Consider the following 26738-nt stretch of genomic DNA (forward strand, 5'->3'; position numbering starts at 1 on the left):
TTCAGTTTCCCTGTTGTCTTGTTCACCTTTCCAGGTAGCAATGTACCAATAAAAATGGGTTACAATGTCTTTTCATCTCGGCTACTTATATTTGCAGGAATTTGTTCGGTAAAGGATGATTTTGTGGAATGTGCTGAGAAAGTTTTCCATCATGTTAAACAGGATATCTGGCTAATTGTTTGATCAGGTCTGTGAGAATGTCTTTAGACTCCATAGTCACCTTTTATTTATGTTTGGTTGGTTTTCATGTAAACAAGTTCTCATCGCATTTGAGGTAATAATAATTAATTAATTATTTTAATGAGGTAAATTCTTTATTAATTTTATCGGTTAAACATATATTGCTGCGGTTCTGCAAAACTGCACGCCTCGACGGCAATGGCACTCAATATACAGTGATCCCCAGACAGTTATTTCATTAGTATTCGTGTAGTAAGTTCTCCCCTCATGTCTCGTGGGTTAACGGGACGAAGTGCATTGCGTGGGTCTCGTAGTTACGTCGAATGAATATTTCTGATTCATACTCTGATCCCTATTCTAACCCTGTCCCTTTAGCCATAGTACATAACAAGCATGCAAGCACACACACCATTCAATCGGCAATTGTATATAAGCACACCACGATGCCTCCTGTGACTCGGATCATCCACATGCCCGCTGCACACTAAACAACCCGCACACGGGAATTGCACACCATTATTTCATTCAAATCTGCGTGCCAATTCCTAACCGGAACCTTACCTTACTCCGCACCTCGCTCACCAAATCTCACCACTTTCACCACAAATTCCTCCCGCAACTCCTCGTACCACAGTATCGTTACAATTCGCCACTCTCTTTTGAGGACCACTGCACCGTGTCGGATTGTCCTCGGTGCCGCACAATGCTCGACCACGTGGCAGATGCTCATGGCTCGACCGCATCTCACCGGGAACGTCCCGGGTGAGCGTCTGGAATGGATACAGCCCTCATCCAGTCATCAGACCATGACAAGACCAGGGACAATGAGGAGGGGTCGCAAGTAGGTCGATCTGGGAGTAGGTTTGGGTCCCGGGTGGACATTTTGGCTTGTGAAGGTGCTCGTGGGTGGCAGAGAAACTCTGCTGCCATCCGACATTCAAACTGCACAGTGCACGTTCAGGGCCGGGGTGCCGGCTCGGGGAGCATACCCCCATGTTGAGACAGGAGCTCTGAGCCGTGCCGAAGCCGGTAGGCATCTGAGCCATTTTCCGGTCCCGGATCCTGGCAGGGCATGTCTAGAGCCGCTGTGGCCCAATAGAGGAGCAGGATTTGACTCACAGTGCATCGTTTTCCGGTCATCACCCCACCCTTCACCCAGGGCTTATAAAAGGGGTAGCACAGAGCCGTTAGAGTCTCTCTGCCTCTCTCTCTTCTTCAGAACAATATTTGTGTGCGATTGCCATCCAGAGTGTGCTTCTTCTTTGAGAGTCTCTTCTTCTTCGAGAACCTGATCCGAGGTGACTGATGTCCTTGGAGACACCCTGCCATGCTGTCAACGTGCCGCAACCCCTGCACAGCCAGATGGACAAGTGGGGAGCACACGTTGCCACGAGCCCCGGCATATAAATAAGCTGGAGAGAACGTGCCATATCACGAAGTGGGAATGCTCAGGCGGAGCGTCCCACGGAGGTGTACGCTACACATACAGACCTTTACATGGCTCAGTTGGGGTCCTTTCTCCTTATGCATCTACTCTTCTCTCTCTATCCACCCCTCTATCCTGTCTTCTGTGGACGCACAACGAAGAACGTTACTGACTCGCAATCCCGTTTTCCTCTGGCACGACACCGCACCCCCTACATTGCACTACACCACTTCTCCCACTCCCACATTTTAGACACCACCACTATTCCTCCCCACCTACCTCTCCCGAAGCGTTCTGGGTTGCGTTGTCTGCCGACCATACCAGGTATTGAGAAGTCGTTTATCCTCACCTGCTTTCTTTCTCTCTGGGCATTCTTATCTTCCGTGTGTGTGTGTGTGTGTGTGTGTATGCATGCATATTGTGTGTTTTCTGTATATGTGTGTATGTGTGTGTTTGTAAATATGTGTGTGTGTGTGTTTGTATGTATATATGTGTGTTTGTGTTTATGTGTGTTTGTATGTTTGTATTTGTGTGTGTTTGAATGTATGCGTGTATGCATATTGTGTGTGTTTATATGTATATGTGTGTGTATGTATGTGTGTGTGTTTGTTTGTATGTATTTGTGTGTTTGTATGTATGTATGTGTGTGGTGTGTGTGTGTGTGTGTGTGTGTGTGTGTTTATATGCATATGTATGTGTACGTGTGTGTTTGTATGTGTGTGTGTATATATGTGTGTGTTTGTATGTATTTTTGTATGTCTGTGTGTTTGTATGTATATATTTGTGTGTGTGTGCTTGTATGTATGTATTTGTGTGTGTATGTATGTGTGTGTGTTTGTGTGTATATATGTGTGTTTGTATGTATGTATGTATTTGTGTGTGCTTGCATGTATGTATTTGTGTGGTGTGTGTGTGTGTGTGTGTGTGTGTGTGTGTGTGTGTGTGTGTGTGTGTGTGTGTGTGTGTGTTTATATGCATATGTGTGTATGTGTGTGTTTGTATGTGTGTGTGCTTGTGTGTATATGTGTTTGTGTTTGTATGTATTTTTGTGTGTGTGTGTTTGTATGTATATATTTGTGTGTGTGTGTGCTTGTATGTATGTATTTGTGTGTGTTTGTGTGTGTTTGTATGTATGTATTTGTGGTGTGTGTGTGTGTGTGTGTGTGTGTGTGTGTGTGTGTGTGTGTGCGTGCGTGCGTGTGTGCGTGTGTGTGTGTGTGTGTGTGTATGTGGCCCCAATTTCCAAATGATCAGCTAATGATATCCATGGCTCCCTCCTAGACTATGTATCATATTTCCTGTGCACTCGCAAGCAATGGGTTGTTTCGGATGGAGCTCTCTTGCATGCCCTAACTCTTGAGGTGGGTAGCCCTCAAGGTAGTTTTCTGGGACCGATCATTTTCTTGATATTGTTGCGGATCCGGGGTGGCGGGATTCTCACCCGGTCCTAGGCGCAACCCTCACCACCACCGTCTCCGGGGTTTATAATGCCGGCAGGCTCAGCACAGGCCTCGGGTCACGCGCCTTCAATCGTGATACCAACGTAATCCTTGTACCTTGCCAGTTGGGGAAATAGAACCCCGATTACAGACTGGTTTTGTCAGATGCCGAGCGTTTTCTGCCAGTCTGTAACCAATTTGGTTTTATATGCCAATCGAACGGATCGTTCCTCGACGCGACACAAATTAATCCATAGCGGCAACTTCATACGAATTAATCAGATTTATTGGGGAACATCGGGGATCACAACACAAGCAAAATTCACGACAATGGTTTTAGTAACAATCCTCAACCCGTTATTAACTAGGGAACCACGGACTACAGGTTGAGGGGGTCGCTACCGAAATATGCCTTAGACAACGTGCAGACAAAGACAGACAGACAGACAGCATGCATGCAAGACGAGACAAAGTACTTGGTGAGGTTTCAGGGATGAGAGGATAGTGTCAAAAGCACGAATGTCGCTCGCAACAGGCGGATGTCCACGGAATCGCACTCCCAGCTCGAACGACGCCGCGTGGCAAAAATGGCGCTTGTCCTTTAGTCGCAGAACTCACGCACGCGGTCTCCGCGTGCTCTGGCCCCGCGCAATGTCGATGGCACAAGTCCACCAAATCAACGAAGGGCCTCAGCCAATCTCTCTCACGGTCCAGCATACAAATCCAGGCCTGGCCCGTTCACCAGACAAGGCCCAAATCGAGGTGCCGAGCTCCGCAGGTGGATCGACAATGTATCCAGCCGTTAGGTGAGTAAGGACCATCAGAGGCTCCGGCATCTCCTCTCGTGCCTTCCCACCTCGAAGCCAGACTTCCGCTTCATCCTCTCAGTTCCTCTCTCTGTCGAATCACCTTTTATTTCTCGGCCGATGGCAGACTCGACCCTCAGGTTCAGCGTTCTCTCCCGGCCGATTCACCACTGCCTCTCCTTTTCCACGCTCGCCTCTCAAAGCCGGCTGCCGTCCCTCTCACGGCAGAATCCTCGACGTGCAGGCAGCTTCTCCAAAGACCACTGCCATTTCTCAAAACTCAATTCCTTCGTTCGCTCGTTTTGAATCACGAGCACGCTTCGAGAGCGACTATTTCCACACACTGGACCCTTTTTACGAAGCCTTCGTTTCTTCTCTCGTTTGCTCGCTTCGACACACGAGCACTCTTTTTAAGAAGCCTCCGTTCCCTCTTTTTACGAAGCCTTCGTTTCTTCTCGCATTTGCTCGCTTTGACACATGAGCACTCTTTCTACGAAGCCTCCGTTCGCTCGCTTCGACACACGAGCCCGCCTTCTCTCGGCGAAGCCGACAAACTCCTCCCCCTTCGCGTCACTTCCTCCTTGTAGCCACACCCTCTCTCCAGGCCACACCCCCTCAGCCGACTGGGAGGGGCCTATCCCGGGATGGGGTAGGAATAAAATGGATCTCTCGGTCCTCCAGCACCGCACAAACAATAAAACAACAACCTCCCGATATACATATAACGTCCCTTTGACCACACAACTAAGCTAAACAGGCATTTAATGGGGGATCTGAGCTAATCCTATATTTAGTAGTCCAATAAGGGCCATTTCCGTAACACTATCCCCACCTTTCTCCCGAGCCTTCGTCTGGGGCAGCCCACGGCAATGGCCCTGTCTAACGTACAGCAGAGATCTCCCATTTACTCTAACCCACAACATGAGAAGCACTTAACTCCAAAAATCAAAGTGTCACAGTAAGATTGGCACGTCCCTATCCTAGTGTGTCGGGTCACCAATCTAACAACAAATTTACACTTTATGCACACTACTTAACATTCTAATTATGGATTTGAATGGGAGGGCATTCAATTTTACTTTTAACACCACATTTGCATCGGAGCAGAACATTCAAAGGTTCAAAGTTCTTTCACGTGTTCGCTCCTTCATGCCCCCTCCCGGCAGTATTGTCCATTCACCCCTGAGGGTTTCCTCACTTCGTGGCCTTATTGGCCTCTCACCAGGTGAGTTCAGTCGGCCCAGTGGTCTAATCTCACAAGGAGTTCTTCAACCCACTGAGCCCACAAAATGGCATGCATCTTCGGCCGCAACGGCCCACAGAATGGCATAAATCTTCGGCCGCAATGGCCCACAAAAGCACTTTAGCCTCAATGGCCCCAAAAATGCTTCGGCCCATATGGCCTACTCACAAGCAGCAGCAGGCAACAAGCCCTGCATTGTATAGCAGGTGACAGCAATGGTGGCATGGTGATATCGATGGTAAACAAATGCAGTTCGGAGGCGTTCTTGAGGACGCAAATGGGTGTGGTGACCTTAGACCAGGTGAGATGGAGTGTACCCTTAACCTTCCTTGCCTGACTTGTTTTGGTTGTTCTCCTTTTTTTTTCTTTCTTCTACAGACAGAATGGTCTGTTTCTTACTCAACTGTTATCTTCGTGGATGTGTGCTCATGACATATTGGTGGCCTATCTGACACTTGAAGAGGGTGAACTAGCCTGTCCCTTGTTAACAATTTCTCCCATCAACACTACTCATACCAGGTGTCACACATGAATGGTGCGGAGGAGAGTCCATCGAACCTAACCATTTACTTTTAGTTCTAGACAATGCAACAAACCCTGCTATGGCTGGAATGATCCTAATGACCCATTTTTTTCCGACCTGGCACACTGTTCCATTCTAGTAAACCTGGGCATGGCCCTTCTTTGTCTTTTTCCAATTGGTGTTGCCAGGCATAACTCGCTGGCTGGGGAGTGTGACTACTACTAGGCCTCTTTGCCTGCTTCCAATTGGGGGCGGAGGACACCCAGCGACCTCGTGGTTCACCTGAGCGTGCTTCTGGCACGCCTAACGAAGGGGTGGCTCTCTCTCGCCCCCATACTGTGCTCTCATAGCACCTATACTGTGCTCTCCTGGCACTGAACCTACTGTGCTCTCCTGGCACTGAACCTACCGTGCTCTCCTGGCACTGAACCCTACTGTGCTCTCCTGGCACCTCTGACAGCCTTCACCTGCCAAGAACCCCCAAAGCCCTGGTGCCCTATTTCCTGACTCACCAACTTCCCACTCCATGTCACACCACCAACCAGTATCCCCATACCTTAGCCTGCACCTACCCCTCGCAGTCCACCTGCACAATGGAAAAGCAGCCAGAATCCATGTCAAATCCTCTAAGTCCCCCTAACCTACACTAACTTGGTAAAGAGACTCCTACCGACAGGGTACGTTGTTCGCACTCACTCTCCTCATCTGCACAACCACGCCATTCACCCAAACTCTTTAGTCATTCATTCCACAGTGCCGCACACCCCATCCACAACACCATCCAACACCTTTCACGTTTATGCGAAAACAACACACCAGTCCCTCGGATCCCACTTGGTCATCAAATTTAACCAGTACACTTTTTCATCAAACCCCAATTAATTTGTCACTACGTCCGTCGTCTGCTGGCCTCCTCCATACTGCCCTAATCGTTTCTTTCCAACAATTTAAACGAAACATAAAATTCTCTTCACCAGCCCCATGAACCTCTGCATGGTTATAACCAGGCATTTCAATCCTTCCTCAAACAAGCCACTCGTTGTCATCCACTTGTTTCAGGTGTTTTTAACGCTCTGCCTGTAATGTCTCCACCGCTTTTTTTTGAATAATCACCCAAATCCACTTGTGCCACTCTTATGCCTTCTGTCATCTCTCAATTTGCAATCACTTTCGGTACAATTTTCATTAAAAATTTTCACATCCCCAAATGGCCTGCTTCTTTGGCTCATTGGAAGGGGAGTGAAGGAACGAATCCCTTATTTCCCATTACATGACCCCGCCGCCTTTCCGCCACGGCTCAAGGGGGTCACGCCTCAATGGGGGCTGTGATCTACCCCCTCCTTTTCTCCAGGGTTCAAGGAAATCAGGTAAACCCCAATCGGTGGAATGGCCTCCCCCTCTTCTACAGGGTTCACGGAAATCAGGTAAACCCCAACCGGTGGAATGGCCTCCCCCTCTTCTCCAGGGTTCACGGAAATCAGGTAAACCCCAACTGGTGGTATGGCCTCTGCATCTTCTCCATAATCCCTGAAGACAGATAAACCCCACTCAGCCAACCAAACCATTTGTGTGCTCAGAAGGGTCCGAAGACCAAATGACACACGCCAGTGCAGCCTACCACTCATATGCACTCCACTCCAAAGTTCCTGTGAGACTGATAGAGAAATTAAAATCCAATTTCTAAATTTGATTTCTAAAATCCAATTTCTAAAACTGCTCCTGGATGCAGCACCTCTAACTCTGTAAGAACCCATGCGGAGCTGTCCATTATGGTTTCCGTCCCCTGGCTCAAGTTCTGTCCTGGTGGCATTTCTATTTCCCCTTGCACCTCAAACCTATTTCCTATGTCACCACTCATTCCATGCTCAGGACTCCCACACACAGCAGGCTGCACACATTCCAAGGTTATGTGTTGACATTCCACACCTTCAACCTTGCCTGTGTACTGACCAACTGCCTCGCACTCCAGGGCTACATTCCCGAACACCAGGTGAGTACCCACACACGTTTCGGACTCGGCAACACATACCGGTGCTGTAGTCTAGACTGTGGGCTCACATCATTCATTCACAGGCACTCCACACACACACATTCAGGGGGCACGCATACGTGTACCCCATCGGACAGAGTCTCCTGATTAACATAAAATTCAATTTCTACCTTAAGCTCATCGTCCACACCATGTATGCATGTACCCACATACCTGCTTCATTCCAGAGTCACCTCTGTCCAGTCGCTTCTCTCCAGCAGGTTGCTCATCATCGGTTCGCCAGACTCCTCTGGGGCTGTCAGCTCCACAAGCTGGACCTGCTCAGAATGCCTCACTCGTCAACAACCCCGCATGCTCCCTCAATGTCTCAATCACCAGGGTTTGCTCTAAGTGTGGTGTCATCCGACGAGTGATGTCAATCAAGTTCTGCAACACCAACATGACTCCCTGTGGTGATATTACACATCCCATATTATTGTGCTGTTCTACTTCGTGGCTCCATTTTCTTTTCCATTTGAGTCGTTCTTCCTCTCCGAGCCTTTTTAGTTGTATTGTTCGTTATCTTCCCGGAATTTTTCCATCTCCATGGACTCCAGCTTTGCTCTCTCCTTGAGTTGGTTAATTTCAAATTCATATTCTTTTTGTTTCCTCTCCCACTGTCTCTCTTTTTCTTCCTTCTCTAATCTCGTCATTTCCTTCAATTGGCTGATTTCCCTTTCCTGTTTCATTCGTTGTTCTTTCACCATCTCCTCGTACTCCAACCTTGCTTTGGCTTCTAACTGTTTGATCTGCACAGTGTGGTTCCTTAACGTTTCATTCTCCGTTCTCTTTCTTTCTTCTCTTAACATCCTCAACTCGTTTTGTAACCCCGTCTCTTTGTTTTGGTGTTTCCGTAACTCGGAAGCTTTTTCCCATAATTCCTCTCTCATTTCATCCATTCTCTTGCTCATCTCCACACCTCTTTCGCATGCTTCCTTCCTCAATTCGTCCTTTTTACCGTATTTCTTTAGGTCAGGGGTCGGGAACGTGTGGCTCGCGAGCCAGGTGTGGCTCTTTTGATGATTGCATCTGGCTCGCAGATAAAATTGGAGTTTGAAACTTTGAAAGCCCAATATTTCTCGCAGAAGCTTTACCTATAGTTTGAATGGTGTCGTGCTTCATTCACGTGCAGGGCTGAACTTGCCAGAAGGAGAGAAGAAAAAACGCCTCCGAATTGGCTGAAGCGGTTTTTGTTTCGTCCAGTCATGCAGCCGAGGCGACTAGTGATTTTGGTTCCTCCAATGACGTGCCGCCGCCGAGACGCGAAGCGGAATTCATCTCGACCAATCATGCGCCACCACTGAGGCGACAGCATCCCAGAGTCGGCCGGCCGCGCCGCACCTCTCGAGTATATAAGCCCGTGCGCAGGCCAGCCAGACTCACTATTTTCCAAGCCCCAGTTGGGTCAACATCTCTCTCTCTCTCTCTCTCTCTCTCTCTCTCTCTCTCTCTCTCTCTCTCTCTCTCTCTCTCTCTCTCTCTCTCTCTCTCTCTCTCTCTCTCTCTCTCTCTCTCTCTCTCTCTCTCTCAACCCTTCGACGAAGAAGATGGCGAAAAGAAAAAAAGATGAGGAGTATCGTACATTTCAGGACGAATGGGCCAAAGAATTCGCCTTTGTGGAGAGAGCAGGTTCTGTGGTGTGTCTAATTTGCAATGACAAAATTGCATCGATGAAACGGTCGAATATAAAGCAGCACTTCAACACACGCCATGCGAACTTTGCATCAAAATACCCTGTGGGAGACAGCAGAAAGAAAGCGTGCCAAGAGCTACTGAGCAGGGTGCAAACCAGCCAGCAGCAACTCCGCATATGGACCCGGCAAGGTGACTATAATTCCGCCAGCTTTGCTGGATTTTTAGCAATAGTGAGGAACGGAAAACCATTCACAGATGGCGAGTATGCAAAAACGTTCATGCTGATGGAGCCAATGAACTTTTTGATGATCTTCCGAACAAAGATAAGATAATCAAATGGATACAAGACATGCCTCGGTCGGCAAGAGCTGTTCATGATCGTACCATCATGATGGCAAACCAAGTGGAGGAAACGCAAGTGAAGGACATAAATACAGCGCCGTTCTTTTCCCTGGCTTTGGATGAGTCAACAGACGTAAGCCATTTGTCACAGTTCAGTGTGATTGCAAGATATGCTGCTGGTGATACACTGCGCGAAGAAAGTCTTGCTGTTCTGTCAATAAAAGGGTCCACAAGAGGTGAGGATTTATTCAAGTCTTTCATGGAGTTCGCTCAAGAAAAAAAATCTACCTCTGGATAAACTTATCTCAGTGTGTACTGATGGTGCTCCGTGTATGGTGGGGAAAAACAAAGGATTTATGGTGCTTCTCCGTGAACATGAAAATAGACCCATCCTAAGTTTCCATTGCATTCTACACCAGGAGGCACTTTGTGCTCAGATGTGTGATTGGCAGCTTTGCGAAGTGATGTCGCTGGTCATTCGTGTGATCAACTTTATTGTTGCCCGAGCCTTAAATGGTCGCTAGTTTAAAACGCTACTGGATGAAGTTGGAAATAACTATCACGGTCTGCTTTTGCACAGCACTGTGCGTTGGTTGTCAAGAGGGAAGGTGCTTCGCCGTTTTGCGGCTTGCCTGAACGAAATCCGGACTTTCCTTGGAATGAAAGGGATTGAGCATCCTGAGCTAGCTGAAACTGAGTGGCTCCTCAAGTTTTACTATCTCGTGGATATGACTGAACATCTGAACGAGCTCAACGTGAAAATGCAAGGCATTGGAAATACAGTGTTATCCCTTCAACAAGCCGTGTTTGCTTTTGAAAACAAGCTGGAGCTCTTTATCATGGATCTTGAAACAGGTCGTTTACTACATTTTGAAAAACTGAGACAATTTAAAGATGCATGCACAGCAAGTGAGCCCACTCAAAACTTTGATCTCCACCAGTTAGCTGGCTTCACGTCCAGTCTCCTACAGTCATTCAAAGCACGCTTTGGAGAATTTCGTGAGCACACTCGTCTTAAGTTCATCACCCATCCAAACGAGTGTTCACTGAACACAGCCGACCTGAGTTACATTCCTGGTGTCTCCGTCAGAGATTTTGAAGCAGAAGTGGCTGACCTGAAGGCCTCAGACATGTGGGTGAATAAGTTCAAGTCACTGAATGAAGATTTGGAAAGAATCGCATGACAGAAAGCGGAGTTGGCGAGCAAGCACATTTGGACAGAAATGAAAAAAACTTCAACCCGAAGACCAGCTGATTATCAAAACTTGGAACGCGCTTCCTGTCACATACCACACACTGCAGCGTGTGAGTATTGCTGTATTGACCTTGTTTGGATCTACGTATGCATGTGAGCAGTCATTCTCACATCTTAAAAACATCAAGTCCAACCTACGATCACGTCTAACGGATGAAAGCCTCAACGCTTGCATGAAGCTTAACCTCACCAAGTACCAATCAGACGACAAAGCCATCAGCAAGTCCATGCAGCACCAGAAGTCCCATTAATGGTGAGTATTATAACAACATTATTTAAAATAATAAATTCAGAGGCTTATTATACCAACATTTAGTTGAATTCAGTCTTAAAATATATAATATGGCTCTCACTGAAATATGATTTCCAAATATTTTGCTTTAATGGCTCTCTGAGTCAAAAAGGTTCCCGACCCCTGCTTTAGGTGTTCCTGTTATTTCTGTTCTCTTTTTATCTTCTCTTCCAGGCTTTCTTTTTCCTGATTGCCTGATATTACCTCTTCCTTCAGTAGTTCCAATTCCCATCTCTCCTTTTCCAGCTTTGTTTTCCATTCTTCTTCCAAGCTCTTCCTATCCTGGGAGTTACTAATTTGTTCCTCCTCTATTCTTTTGTTCAGTTTGCTCTTCTCGTGTTCCAACTTATGGGTACTCCCCTCTACTTTCCTCATTTCTCCCTGTAGTTCTTTGAACTGTCTTGACTTTTCCAACAATTATTCCTTCCTTTGCTCCAGAGATTTCTCTCCTCTTTTTATCTTCTGTTCTAGGCTTTCTCTTATCTGATTGCCTGATCTCACCTCTTCCTTCAGTTGCTTCAATTCCAAATCGTGTTTCCGTTATTCCTCTTCCAACTTTGTTTCCCATTCTTCCTCCAAGCTCTTCCTACCCCGAGAGTTACTAATTTGCTCCTCCTCTTTTCTTTTATTCAGTTTGCTCGCCTTTTTTATTTTTTACCAAAACCCCACAAAACCATTCTACTTTCGTCGTTTCTCCATGTAGTTCCATGCTTGTGTCGGCTAAGTCCTCTTCCAGCTCCCGAATTTCTTCCTGTGCATCGGCCAATTGTTGTGATTCCCTGTGCACATAATCCTCATGAACACAGTCTGCGTTGGCAAAGTCCTTTTCCAGCCCCCGAATTCGTTCCTGTGCATCGGCCAATTGTTGTGATTCCTTGTGCACACAATCCTCCTGAACCTCGTCTGCGTGCCACTGTGCCTCGTCCAATTCAATCTGCAATTCCTCTATATAGTTCTCACCACACCTGCACTGCCCCAAGGCATCCGACAATCGTGTATGAAGCTCGCGGATGTACGCGTCGTCATCCTGCTTCGTTTGCCCCGGCATACACCGTGTCCACGTGGCCTGAACCGGTGGGCGGGAGCGTTTTCTACGTGACTTGCGGCTCATTGCGCTATGATTAGTTCACTCCCGCTTCGTGTCGCGCCGAGATGGAGCCGCGCCACCATTTTGCGACTCCATTTTCTTTATAATTTGCAAGGTTTTCCTCAATTCCCCTCAAGCATAAAATGAAATCAAATTTGGACCGTTTTTTTTTTGTAACCAATATCCAGGGTGCAAAATGCACCACTGGTCCAAATATCCCGCTCCCGACTACCAATTGTTCACACAATTGGTGTTCTGCAAATTTACGGAGGTGGAAGCGGAGAGTTCGTCATCCCACTCCTGACACCAAATTGTTGCGGATCCGGGGTGGTGGGATTCTCACCCAGTCCGAGGCGCCACCCTCACCACCACCGTCTCCGGGGTTTATAACATCGGCCGGCTCAGCACAGGCCTCGGGTCACGCGCCTTCAATCGCGATACCAACGTAATCCTTGCACCTAGCCAGTTGGGGAAATAGAACCCCTGGTTACAGACTGGTTCTGTCAGATGCCGAGCGTTTTCTGCCAGTCTGTAACCATTTTCGTTTGATATGCCAATCGAATGGATCGTTCCTCGACACGACACGAATTAATCCATAGTGGCAACTTCATACGAATTAACCAGATTTCTTGGGGAACATCGGGGATCCAACACAAGCAAAATTCACGACAATGGTTTTATTAACAATCCTCAACCCATTCTGAACTAGGGAACCACGGAATACAGGTTTCGAGGGGGTCGCTACCGAAATATGCCTTAGACAACATGCAGACAAAGACAGACAGACAGACAGACAGCATGCATGCAAGACAAGACAGAGTACTTGGTGAGGTTTCATGGACGAGAGGGCAGTGTCAAACGCACGAATGTCACTCACAACAGGCGGATGTCCACCGATTCGAACTCCCCGCTCGACCAACACCGCGTGGCAAAAATGGCACTTGTTCTTTTGTCGCAGACCTCACGCATGCGGTCTCCGTGTGCTCTGGCCCTGCGCAATGTCAATGGCACAAGTCCACCAGATCAATGAAGGGCCTCAGCCGATCTCTCTCATGGTCCAGCATACAAATCCAGGCCTGGTCCGTTCACCAGACAAGGCCCAAATCGAGGTGCCGAGCTCCGCAGGTGGATCCACAATGTGTCCAGCCGTTAGGTGAGTAAGGACCATCAGAGGCTCCAGCATCTCCTCTCCTGCCTTCCCGCCTCGAAGCCAGACTTCCACTTCGTCCTCTCAGTTCCTCTCTCTGTCGAATCACCTTTTATTTCTCGGCCGATGGCAGACTCGACCCTCAGGTTCAGCGTTCTCTCCCGGCCGATTCACCACTGCCTTTCCTTTTCCACGCTCGCCTCTCAAAGCCGGCTGCCGTCCCTCTCACGGCAGAATCCTCGACGTGCAGGCAGCTTCGCCAAAGACCACTGCCGTTTCTCAAAACTCAACTCCTTCGTTCGCTCGTTTTGAATCACGAGCACGCTTCGAGAGCGACTATTTCCACACACTGCACCCTTTTTACAAAGCCTTCGTTTCTTCTCAAGTTTGCTCGCTTCGACACACGAGCACTCTTTTTAAGAAGCCTCCGTTCCCTCTTTTTACGAAGCCTTCGTTCCTTCTCTCGTTTTCTCGCTTCGACGCATGAGCACTCTTTCTACGAAGGCTCCGTTCGCTCGCTTCGACACACGAGCCCGCCTTCTCTCGGCGAACCTGACAAACTCCTCCCCCTTCGCGTCACTTCCTCCTTCTAGCCACACCTTCTCCAGGCCACACCCCCTCAGCCGATCGGGAGGGGCCTATCCCGGGATGGGGTAGGAATAAGAGGGATCTCTCGGTCCTCCACCACCGCACAAACAACAAAACAACAATCTCCCGACACACATATAATGTCCCTTTTACCACACAACCTAGCTAAACAGGCATTTAATGGGGGATCTGAGCTAATCCTATATTTAGTCGTCCAATAAGGGCCATTTCCAGAACAATATCCATCAATGACCTTTCTTTGTCACTGAAAAATCCATCGAATCACTTTACAGATGACTCCACTTGTGCAGGAGTGTTTCTCACATCAAGCATCACTTCCTTCCTTTCAGCTGCAATTCCTCCACTTGTGCTGTGATACATCTGTACATTGCTATGGTTTTTTTTTCCTGATCTCCCCCATTTTGTAGCTATCAATACCAAACTTTGACCCATGCTGTTCAAATCTTTTGTTCGTCTTGATACTTTTATATAAAAAAAATGAAGTCGTTTGCTGCTCCTATGGTTGGCAGTGTGTCCCCGAAGCAGTGGCGGAAAGAGAGTAGCGTTTCTATATGTGGGAAAAATGCATTGTTCAGCCAGCAGGTTGCCCAAGATAGCTGTTATGGCAGAGCACTGGTATGGTTCATCAGTCACCAGAGGACCTGGGTTTACTTCCCAGTCGAGATGTGTAATTTTCCTGCATATGTTTTTTTCCTGTTTGTTTACAAAACATGAAGTGAAAACAAAGAGCCATTGATAACAGCACTTAATTTTGTTGAAACAAGAGTTTGTGGACTGAGCATGTTCGAAACATTCACTCCTTTTAATGGATGTGTTTACTTATACCAATGATATGTGTTGAAGTTAACATGAACAGAGACAATAAAGGTGAAATGAATACATTTTCTCTCTACAATTCATTTGCACACTTCAAAGTCATAGAATGTCTGTAATGCATTCACAAAAGGTGCACTCTAATTGTTGTTGGCACTTAAATGGTGTTTGAATATTAACTGTGCTTTGAAGTGTTCATTAACCATTCCCTTTAACGGAATCTAACTAAAGCACAACCACCATTAGACATTATGAAGTAACTGACAGTTTAATTATTATATTTGATACTTCAAGATCTCAGGTTCCCAAGGACACACTTACAAGACTTTTCAATGGCAATGTGAACTCCAACACACAAATTACAAACACCTGGGTCGGCAAACAGACTGCGTGTGAAGGAAACTTAAACCGAAAACAAAGAGAAATGAAATCAACAAGGCCCAAAAATGTCTCTTCTTTCATTGTTCTCACGAGTGAGCTTTACTGGAATCCCAATGAGGTCAAATTCGACAAAATGTCAGCAGGAATCATGTATGGCGGAGCACACAAGAGTAGACCTCTGCCATGCGGACATCAAATATCTCGTCGCAAAATTATCTGGATTGAACAACTACCAACCTGCACCGATTTTACTTGAAGCAATATTTGCTGTTTTCATCCAACAAGGCTGCAAATTGATGGCAGTAAGTTTATGGACTGTAAGTTTCTGAAGGATGTCATATTTGCAAAAACAATGCTTACCAACTGTAGAGACAATCTGTTGTAGGTCATTCATGGTGGAGATAATGGCCGTTTGGAGATCAGTGCTCCTAAACCACACAAACGGTAAGAAAGACTAATCTTTTCCAACCATCCAGTTCGATCTGAAACTAGAAGCGAAGTGTACGAGACAAATAAAACAGATAGGTGCCAAGACAGGCCAACACATGAAGGTTTCAGATAGAAGCAACACAATGATTTCCAGTAACGTCACTTACAGCAAGTCAAATGATGCAAGGCTAAATCGCTGGATGTCAAAATTTGTTTATTTTTGTGCAAAATTTTCCTTGGTGAGCAAAGGGCCTGCAGCATCAATGGCAGGCAGGCAAGGCCTCAATCAGGAGAGGATAGGCGTGCCAAGCTTGTGTTTCCCATTAACACCAGTCTGAAGGTTAGCCTAAGGCCCTACTTATGCCAGACATGTAATTAATACCACATCCTTTCCTGTTCCCATTTTGACATCCGATTATATAGGCGGTAATGATAGGAGCAGTACAATCGGCAAATAACGGGGTCATTAGATGAGAAACATTTACAAACAGTAAGCTAAGAGCTGCTCAATGAGGAGTCAAAATGGTGTACAACGATGAGAAGGAAAACGAATCAATCCCAACCCCAAAACTTGTGCAGTTTCAGCTATTCGTTTAGTCTAAGAATAATTCCAGAGAATTCAATCTGCAAGTGAAAGTGAAAACAACTGAAATATGATGTCACTGTCCAAAAAAAAATCAAAGAAAGTACCTTACTCATGGATTGGTCATCCACCACCTTTATCTTGTTCGTGTAAATACTATATGATTGTGTTATGGCTGTGTTGAGTTCACCACCACCACCTCGCAACACAAACCATTTCTCCAATCTAAAGCATTAAAATAAACTTTACAAACATCATAAGTAGCCATCTGTTGTGTGTTTATTACATTTTTTTTTTTTTTAGAAGTTAACTTGGGTAAGGTTCAAGGTTGAGTTTGAAGCCCACTGGTTAGTCAAAGTTAAAAAGAACAGAAACAATGGGATAATGGCAAAAGTAGGGTGAGAATTGACAAGAGGAAAATCGGATACGAGTAACACCGTAATCACCTGCTTCACCACCCATGCAAGCGGTAAGAGATTCCTCCATCCAGGGCTTTCAGGCCAGATGCATTTGGGGCAGGAAGCCTGCCTAAATCTCTGCAGCCGATTGGTGGTGAGCACAGCAAAGGCGGCTTTTCGAAAGGAAAACAGGGCCTCGGCTCCGGGCCAAGAAAGGCTCTCATCCTGTGGTGCTGGAAAAGCTGAAGAAAGTGCACGGACGAGCTCCTGCAGCTGCCCACGGAAGGCTAGGCAGGCGGTTAGCTGCTGCATCACGATATCATGCTGCATGGACAGGGCAGTGGTGCATGCATGCTGCGGGATCAGGACACCGGCCAGCAGGGCACAGGCCAACAACATGACCGCCCGCTCAGACTGGCAGCGAGCCAAGGACAAGCGAACTCTCGACAGCTCTCTTTGAGCCTCCTTTTGTGAGCTTTCAAGCTTTGCCGCCCGCCACGTCTCTCCGTCTGTTCTCTTTCAGTTTGCCTTCTATGCGCAGATAACACTTACTTGGAACACACATGCCGTTAATGTATTTGAAGGTATTCACCCGCCATACCTCTATTTAAGGTGATCTAAACAATAAACTGGAAGCCCTCAGTCCGAATACCTTCAATCACGTTTGGTTGAACATTTCCCAAAATACAACAACCGGACTGTGAATACGTTTCAACTGGATGTGAAATTTAAGACACCGTGGAAAAGCTAAAGTTGTTTGGTTCTAAGATGGTTCGACAAACATTTTTTGTGTCACTATTGACCATTATGATACCACAGACATCTGGGTGAATGTACAAAGAGCTTCACAACTGTTGAACTAAATGTGGATTGTGGAGAGCAATCCACCGGGCAGCCAATTCAAATCAAAATAAGCCAGAGTACACCATGGTTCTGGAATCCTTTGTACTTCCCATTCAAGCGGAATGTCACAAACATGTTTATACACCCACAATGTAGTTTAGAGCTACCCCATCACCACGACCACACACTCTCCCCCTCCACCACCAACAGCTTCCCCAGCATTCCGAGACAATTTATGTCCTCTTAAGGACTGACCCCAACACATTCACCCGATAGTTTATTTTCATATCAGGAGACTCTCTTCCCCAACATCCAGGCCATCAAGCTGCCAGTCTTCTACATCTGGTGGTGTTTTGCGACTGACTAAGAGCAAATAGTTTAATTATTAAGTCAAGGACAATAATACGACAGAGGAAAGGAACCATGTGATGCAGGTACAGTAAGTTCCTCCAAATTACCTTTAAATCACATTGGATCACAATTTATAGGAAATGGGGGAAAAGAAGCTTGGGGTAATCATTGCAGCATCTTATTATGCTCATAAGTCTGCTTTGAGGCACCGAAGGCTTATTTATTCGGATTTTTATGCCGCCAGTGCCGAAGTCGCTGGAGGTATTTTGATTTTGGGTTGTCTGTCTGTCCATCCGTCTGTCCGTCCGTCCATCCGTCCGTACGTCCATGCGAATTTTCTCTGTTTTCATGTGACCTACTTATCCGATTGACAAGAAATTTTCACCATTGATGTGACAATTCATGCAGAATTTAATAATGATAATTATGACGTCATAAGTCATGTGGGGTGGCAGCCATGTTGGAAAAACGGGAAAAATTTGGACCACTGTATCTCCTAACATGGAAAAAAATTAAAACTTGGCATCTGGCAACTACCTGGCATGGGAAGTAAGAGTGATTTGACTATGACATTATCGGTGAAGTGGTATCCCGGTAAAAATTCGACATGTAGAATGCTGCATTTGATCAGCATGAAAATTTGTGAGGTTCATCTTGGGATAGATTGGTCACAGAATTTTTTTCATGACGTCATCAGTCATGTAGTTTGGCAGCCATATTGTTTTTAAAAAAGGAAAAAAAAAACTTCTGCAGAACTGCTTTAAAGATCAAAGTGAAAATGCACATAAATGATCGACTGGCCATGTTGAATAAAATTTGATAACTATGACATCATAGCTCACATGGTCTGGCAGCCATCTTGGATTTACTCTGAAACCTTCAAAAATCTTCTCCAGAACAGATGGACAGATGGAGGGGAAACTGCTTGCTACGCACACCTGATGCTCATGAGGCTGTATCCTCGAAATGAAAGCTCCCAGAAGATAAGGAAAATAGGGTAATATTTGTACATGTAGGGGAAACTTAACAGACCTAATCACCATGCCTTGGGGACACTAAAGTGACAAAGAATAATTGATGTCACGTGGTTTGGAGGCCATATTGGATTGAAGAAAAATATTAAATAATGTTTTCTCTGGAACCGCTTATTTGATCGAAGCAAAATTTACCAAGTGTCATCTACCATATAAAACACAATGCGTGTTTGTGTATTTGTTTGTGTGATGTCTGTCCCACTTTAAAAGGACTTTTTTTAAAGGATTTAAGTAGGGTTTTAAAGGCCAATCTTTTAACCTGTCACTGCAAACTTTGTGGCACCGTAATCACCTGGAAAAAACTTGGTACAATTCACTGTGGTCTATTTTTCAGGATAAAAAAAAACTTGAAAAACATTTTCCCTTAGAGAGTAATTACGTCTCTTCTTTTGAAAATTCAGACGGTGACTTGCAATCGGGCCTCAATGGCAGTGTACAGAAGCGTTTGAAAAGAAAATAACAAATACATGGTGCAGAGAGGTGAAATTCACTGCACATGATGTGTAATGCATGCAGAGTAAAACGAGTGTTAATTTACATATGTGTGATGTCTAATTAATAAAGAAGATATAAGCACACCGGACGCTAGGCTGAGGCTTCAGGCTTTGATATGCTCACGGGGCTGTACACACCATAGTGTTTTAAAATAATGCTTCCTGCCACGAAACATCATATCTTTCAGTCTCTGATTATTTTGAATAAAATAATTCCAACCTGTCATTTTTTATAGGCTTTTGTACTAATCGAACAATATAGCTGCATTCGGTGCAGAAATGATCTGCACATGGTGCAGCAGCCACATTGGTTTCAAGGATAATATTTTAAAACTATATTTCAGAAACCGTGACAGCGATCAATGCAAAACTTTGCAGTTACGATCCACTGCCCTTTCTTTATCCATGCGATGTAATATGATTCACATTGATCTGTTAAGTAGTTTTTGGAGAAAAAGGGTTTTCAATTTCCAGTTTTCAAATTAACATTGCTTCCAAACCACATGACCTATGGCATTGAAAATTTGGACTCTGAGCACGATTTGGTAAAGGATCATGTGTGTGAAGTTTTGGTTTGATCGCTGTCGCGGTTTCTGAAATATAGTTTTTTAATATCATCCTTGTAACCAATGTGGCTTCCGCACCATGTGGCTGATGAGGTCATTATTAAATAATATATTTGCAGCAACAGTAGTGGATCATCACTGCAAAGCATTCCATCGAAAGGCTAAGCAGTTTCAGAGAAATGTACATTTTTCATATGATCGACTCGGCATGGGGAATATTTGGATGGAAAAACATACGGCTCCATGGAAAAAATTGAAACTTGGGCACATGTGAAGTATTCCCCATGGGAAACAAGTGTGATTTTTTTGATGATGTCATTTGTGGCTTCGTAAAAACATCATAATTGCAGATGTCAAACGCTTTATCCGATCAGTATAAAAAAAATTTGAGGGTCATCGAGGGCTAAATTTTAATTGGCAAAAAATTGATGATGTCATCGGTCACGTGGTTTGGCAGTCATATTATTTTGAACATAAAACCTTCAAAAATCTTCTCCAATGGCTGAACAGATTGAGGTAAAACATTACAGGTATGATCGCCTATCCGTGAGGAACAAATGGTTCTCCACCTATGACATCATAAGTCACATGGTTTGGAATCTATGATTTTTTTTTTGAACAATAAACATTTTTAAATCTTCTTCTCCAGAATGGCTTGACATATCGAAGGGAAACTTCACTTCCATGTTCGAGCCTTGGGGACACCAGGGTGTTCACGAATAATTAATAGGTTACATGGTCTGGCAGCGATATTGGTTTGAACGAAATTCGTTTAAAAAACCTTTCTCATGAACCGCTTCATCAATCGATGTGAAACCTCACAGCTATGATATCGTAGACATGTGGAATATGTTTTTTTTAATTTCAACCTGATCGGACAAATGGTTTGGCAGCCAGAATTATTTTATATTTTAAATCTGGGTTCAGGGATTTTAATCAAACTTGGTACAAGTATGTATAATGATGTAATAATGTAGGTGGATGCATACTGGCTACGTCGTGACGTCGAAGGTTTGCGTTTTAGGTATTCCTTATTTTCATCACTATAAACCACTTTCACAACTTCCAGGTCAGGTCAGGTCAGGTATGGGAGCATGTGCCAGAACAGCGCGTCGCTGTGTCCACTTTCCGCAGGTACTCCAGGGGCCTCCATCTGGCCATCCCCCAGGCAGATGCCAGGCCCATCACCATCTCTTTGAGATTATGGGCAACCTGCTGCAACCACGAGGCACGTGGTCGGCCCACTGGCCTCCTCCACTCATGAGACTCCCTCGCTGAGAGAATCTGGTGAGCAGGATCAGCGTCAGAAAAACGAGCCATGTGTCCATACAGCCGCAACTGACGCTCACGGACTATGCAGGTAACAAATCTCATCCGAGTCTCTCTCGGCAACCGCTCGTTGGACACAAAATCCGACCAGCAATAGCCAAGGATTCTCCGAAGAGACCTGGTACCAAAGGAATTAAGTCTCTGTCTCAGATCCTTGGTCAGAGTCCAAGTCTCGCATCCATAGAGCAAGACTGGAAGTACCAAGGACCTGAAGACTCGGACTTTCGTCCTCCCACACAGGTACCGGCAGCGCCACACCCCATGATCCAGTGAATCCATGACTCCCCAGGCCCGACCCAGACGTCTATTGACCTCTGACTCACAGCCAGCAGAGACATGAATATCACTGCCAAGGTAAGTGAATCTCTCCACGACCTCAACATCCTCACCACAAACAGACACAGACAGGACAGCAGCATCCAAGATGTCACCGAAAGCCTGGATCTTAGTTTTGACCCAAGAAACCTGTAATCCCAGCGGCTCCGACTTCTCATTCAGCACCTCGAGGGCCCCCAAAAGGAGATCTAAAGTCTCCGCAAAGATGACTGCATCATCTGCAAAGTCAAGGTCCCAGATCTTGACATTCCAAAACGATGCACCGCAGCTTGATCTCTCCGACATCCTCCTTAAAATCCAGTCCATACAAGTGCTGAAAAGTGTGGGGGCCAGTACACACCCCTGATGAACTCCAGTAACAACTGGAAATAAGTCAGAGATGGTACCACCACACTTCACAGCACTCTCAGTACCAGAGTAGAGTTCAGACATTAGATCGATCAGTTTTGGTGGCACCCCACGAAGACCAAGAATCCTCCAGAGGACATCCCGATTCACTGAATCGAACGCTTTACAGAGATCAACATAGGCTGCAAGCAGCCCCTGCCGAAACTCTCGGCTGTGTTCGGTGAGGACACGAAGAGCAAGGATACGGTCAATCGTTAACCTCTTTGGTGTAAAGACTGACTGCTCTGGACGCTGGTGCTCAAGCAGATGGTGGCGAACCCTATCAAGAATTATCCGAGCAAAAACCTTGCCCGGCACTGAGAGCAGCGTCACCCCTCGGTAGTTGTTGCAGTCTTGGCGATCACCCTTCCCTTTCCAGAAAGGAACAACGAGGCCCCTCTTCCAATCAGTTGGGATGATGCCTGTGTTCCAGGCAGAGCACAAAACTGCAGGCAATGACACGAGTGCAGCATTTCCACCAGCCTTGAGAAGTTCAGCATGGATGCCACAGATCCTTGGAGCTTTGCCCCGTTTCAACTGGTTCACCGCAGCCCGTGTTTCCACAAGCGAAAGTGGACCACAGTTGATTTGAGGGTCAGCAACAGGGATTGTAACACCCTTGACGTCCAACTCAACAGCTGGGGGATCAGCCTGGTACAACCGCTCAAAGTAACCGGCCCAGCGGGCCTTCACTTCAGACTGCTCTGTCAAGAGCCAACCACTCTCTGCTCTAACTGCAGTGCTCCGAGGGATGGGCTTGGATGAACGCAATGCATGAATTCCCCTGTAAGCGGGACGAGAATCACCTGTTCACAGGTGATGCTCTACCCCCTCACAGATTCCTCGCACATAGGCCTCCCTGTCCACCCTCAGTGCACGTACAGTTTTACGCATCAGCTCCCTGAACAGCTCAGCTCTGGCATTCAGCCTGGCCCTGCGACTCTGGTCAATGGTGTCCAGTGTCCCTTGAGAGACAAAATTCTTCTTTGCCCTGCAGTGAGTTCCAAGACATCCACCGGCAACATCAAGGACGGTGGTCTTGAAGGCACTCCACAACTCTTCAGGACCCCCCAAAGCACCCAGACCCCCCAAGTGTCCACTCAAACTGTTCACAAACTCCTCAGCTACTCTCTCATCCCTGAGCTTGCCAACATCCAGCCTAGGCTGGGATGGTACCATTCTCCAGGATTTAAGGTGCAGCTTTAGAGTTGCTACAAAAATCCTGTGGTCAGTATTGAGGAACTGAGCACTCCGGGTAGACCCTGCAGTGCTGGATCATCCTCCAACGACCGTCAATGAGGAAATGGTCAATCTCCTTTGCCACACCGCCAGCGTTGGAACACCAACTCCAGCGATGAGCTTGTGGGTGCTGAAACCATGAACCAGCCACCCTAAGTCCATGACTTCTTGCAAAGTCAAGGAACTTAGTGCAATTCTGGTTCATAGTTCCTGACCCATGGGGACCAACACACACCTCATAACCATCCCTATCAGTTCCAGTCGATGCATTGAAATCCCCCAAGACTAGAAGTGTATCTCGTCTGGGGCACTGATCAACCACAGACTCGAGTGTGGCGTAGAATGCATCCTTCACGGTGAGATCACTCGCCTCAGTCGGAGCATAAACAGAGACCAGGGAAATGACACTTAAGGAGTGACGAATCCTTAATCTCATAATACGCTCGTTGACCGGTGTTACCTCAATTATCATTGGGGTCAGCTTATTGGACACAGCCACAGCAACTCCGTGGGTATGGTAACCATCAGAGCGACCAGACCAATAGTAGGTGTAACCACCCACCATTATCTCTCCGCAATCCGGTCTCCGAACCTCAGAGAGAGATGCAATCCCGATGTCCAAACGCTTGAGCTCAGATGATAACAGAGACAGGTGATCATCCTCTCTTAGGGATAGGACATTCCAGGCACCCACCCAAAGGGACCGCCTCAGGTTATCCCAAGGAGACCGCCGTCTGGTGGACGACACCTCAGCACCACTCCGACACACTCTCCCGCAGTCTGACCCGGGAATGTTACCCTGTGGTTTCCCTCCTTTCATCAAAGATTGGGGGTCCCGAAGGCTTTGCCCCAATCCCATCATCCGGTGAGCTGCCCTGCGAAGGGAAGCTGCACAGGAGGTACTCCCACGGAGTGGGTTTTCAGATTTTTTTGCGTTTTTGTGTTTTGCGGAATGAAGGGTTTTACTGTGGCCGGAGTGCAAATCCTGCCACTAACCTCCTGATAAAAAAGTAACCCAACTGCAGGAGGACGTTCGCAGACACAGTTGGGCACTAGATATGGATGGCCGTTTGCTCACAAGGAGCTCCTCTGCCCTTTGACAGGTTTTGTTTTTAATCCTGCTGGGTGTCCATATCCAAACACCCTCCTCACCAGAAAACCTGGTGGGGGGGACGGTTTAGTCGCCGACAAACCGACCATGGAACAGGTTAGTACAGGTTTACATGGTACCTGTAGCAGGTCACAGATCTAACCTGACCTGGTACAACCAGGTACAATCTCACCCTTTCCTCAAAGTCTTCAAAACCGCTGTTCACCACCATCTCAGATTGTCCCCAATCCAAAACCATGATCTTTTCTACCCTCGTTAACCCCACCCAAATCCCTCTTTCCAATTTTCCAGTTTCTCCTCCTTGGAGTTTCCTTCTGTGTCCATCTTGTCCACTCCATGAATGAGTGTTTTGCGTCCTGTTTTTGTCTGTTACGTCCTTGATCCGTTGCGTGTACTGGCTCTTTCATGAGCCTCAACCATGTACACCAACAACAACAACAACAAAATAAACTTTAACAAAGCCAAAAGTTGCCTGATGCCTCACAAACAGCATTTCCTGTCCAACGAGTACATTGCAATCATCAAGAGAAAACACTCTTCATCTCTTCCCAATGACATATACGGTATTACACAAGGCAAGCTGCCCTAAGGGCATTCAGAATCAATCACTAAGTTCAGACTGGCACATCGTGTAGGCCAAACCAGGCAAGGCAGACAATTTACACACTTCCTGAATGTCATTAGTGAGCCAGATTGGGTTTTTATTGACAATCCAATAGAAACATGGTATTTCTTCTAAGACTAATTTGCTTCACAGAAGTTCAGAAACCAAATGTTCGGCCTAATTTGAGCAAAAGACCTCGAGTAATACACATCCATTAACCTCTCCACGTCAGATGTGGAGAGTAACAATCTGAAGTGAATGATTTAAGTTTATTTTTTTGCATCATCACTCAGGCATAATGACTGACCCACCATCTTCATATCTAGACAAAGTACCCGGGGACTTGTTTCTGAACATTCTAATGTATCTCCTTCATCGGTTCATTTTGCCCAACTTCACATACAATGATTCATTCAATGAGGCTTTGGTCAAAAAGAGAGCTTACCTGTTCATCCTGCGAAGCCAATCCCACCGATGAAAACCTGTGGATGCTCTGTAAAAGTTCACAATCATGATGTTTCAGTTCTCAGATGTGCTAAAAGTACGTCATGCTCCCTAGAGGTTCAAACGCTCAGGTGTCACACCATCCACAACAAAAACTTGCTCATAACTGGTCCATCCATCTCTGTTACAAAGACTGTTCTTTCACTCATGAAGGATGGCATAATGATTGGCACTGCTCATGATATGGTTTCATGTCTTAATTCTGTCTTCCTGTGAGCATCGTATAGCTCGTTCCCCTATTCTACGGATGACTCCCTCAAGCATGTGAGCTTCATTCCTGCAGAGTTGGAGAAACTTCAACCATGCCTGACTTCACTGATACTGGTCCTGAAGGAATAAGTTCTTCAATGCTCAAGAACTATTCATCTGCTCTGTGTAGTGCTCTTTACAGCTATTTTGAATGTCCTTTTCTGAGAGCTGCCTGCTTGCATTGCGGATGGTCACCAATGTTACCTCATTAACAAGAATGGTACAAAAGCTGACCCTCTCAATGACAGACATTCTCTCCAACATAAACAAAATAATGAAATGGAACATTGCAGCAAGTTGCATGACTTACATGTTCTCTAACTTCCGGCCCTCCGAATAGCAGTTTGGAGCTGCCCAGGTAATTCCATCCTGTACTTGTTGCTTTGTCTACATCAACAATTGATACACATCCTCAAATAGAAATAAGAGGTAAGATCAATCTCAATGGTTATCTCCTATCCATTTGATGGAGTCTATCAACCTGCCCTGCTTTTCAAGCTATCAGCAAATGGTATCTGGAGTTCCCTCCTGGACTGGATGACCAAGGAAACTATTTCTCTTTCACACTTTCAAACAGTGGGTTGCTTTGGATTGCATTCTCTCTTGTACATGAAGCTGGTGTTGCTCAAGGTAGTGTTCTGGGACCAATCCTGTTCTTGGTCAACATCAATAACTTGTCTTCACCATTACGAAAGCCATATATGATTTTGTAAACAACTTCCCTCAATTCAGGGCTGTGCCTAATCCCCTGACTCGGTGGGCTGCAGCAGTATCCCTCTCTGCCAATGTGAGATTGCTTGGGACATCTTTTTAATGCATAGAAATGCCATACTCTGGGTTTATCCATCGAGAAGGAGCAGCTGGCAAATCCTCAACTTTATTTCCATCGTCAGTGTCTGGGGGAGGTACAGTATCTGGAGCTCCTGCATCTCATAATCAGCCAAAACCCTTTTTGGGCAGATTATACATTCAAGCTTGCCATCAGAGTGGGCCAAGGCTTCAAAATTATCTACAGGGCCAAAAAACGTTTGACTGGCCAATGTAATTCCTCTATTCCCAAGACTTACTCCAATG

At 46.1% G+C, this 26738-nt stretch overlaps 1 protein-coding gene across 4 annotated transcripts in view; it reads right to left on the reverse strand.

The window, feature by feature from the left end:
* The window catches only part of LOC147015367 (uncharacterized), a 53246-nt gene extending 34094 nt beyond the window's left edge, over positions 1-19152 (reverse strand). For 2 of the 4 annotated variants that reach the window (XR_015050306.1, XR_015050304.1), the window contains exon 1: positions 15568-19145. The gene's annotated coding sequence lies outside the window, so the exon portion shown is untranslated. Of the gene's footprint in view, positions 1-15567 lie in introns of all 4 variants that reach the window. The other 2 variants (XR_015050303.1, XR_015050305.1) reach the window with 2 other exon arrangements.
* Between the last annotated feature and the right edge of the window lie 7586 nt (positions 19153-26738).

Source organism: Eptatretus burgeri, chromosome 12 (assembly GCF_056783735.1).
Source record: "Eptatretus burgeri isolate ZD-2024b chromosome 12, Ebu_testis_v1, whole genome shotgun sequence".
NCBI classification, from domain to species: Eukaryota; Metazoa; Chordata; class Myxini; order Myxiniformes; family Myxinidae; genus Eptatretus; species Eptatretus burgeri.